This window comes from Condylura cristata, unplaced genomic scaffold (genome assembly GCF_000260355.1).
Source record: "Condylura cristata isolate star-nosed mole 26May11 unplaced genomic scaffold, ConCri1.0 scaffold00073, whole genome shotgun sequence".
Taxonomy (NCBI): domain Eukaryota; kingdom Metazoa; phylum Chordata; class Mammalia; order Eulipotyphla; family Talpidae; genus Condylura; species Condylura cristata.
The window spans coordinates 476,596-477,114 of record NW_004567174.1 but is presented as its reverse complement, the minus strand read 5'-3'; positions in this window follow the sequence as shown (position 1 = coordinate 477,114).

Below are 519 nucleotides of genomic sequence, written 5' to 3'. Positions count from 1 at the left end.
CCCCGCAGCCAGCGTCGGGAGAGGACCCGGCCGCTCCGCTCAGAGCAGAGGGGACAGCCGCACAGTGTTCCAGGGAAGAGTCCCCGGCGCAGGGTGACTTTGCCCTTTGCTCCAGCACCCCTGGGCGCACACAGGGGCGCACAGGGCCGCGGCGCTCAGCTAGGCCCCGGGCAGCGCCCCTGCGCCGGCGGCTGTCAGGGCACAGAGCAGCCATTGACTGCCCCCCTCTCACTCCAGGCCACCGCCGCCCTCTGAGTCAGGCGGGGAGCTGCCCCCTCCGCCTGACAGCTCCCGCCGGCGCTCTCCGCCAAGATTTGTTTCCCCAATAAAATGAAGCCTCACCTACTGCTCCCGCCACCGGCCCGCTCCCTTTTTTAATAAGACATTTTCTTGTTCAGACTGAGCAAGACAAAGTGAGAGCGGTGCATCGCCCCCCACTGCTTTTATTGCTTCTCGAGGCGCAGGCGGCGGCCAGGGGCTCAGAGGGGCGCCGGGCGAGGGTCCGGCCCGGCGCCTGCG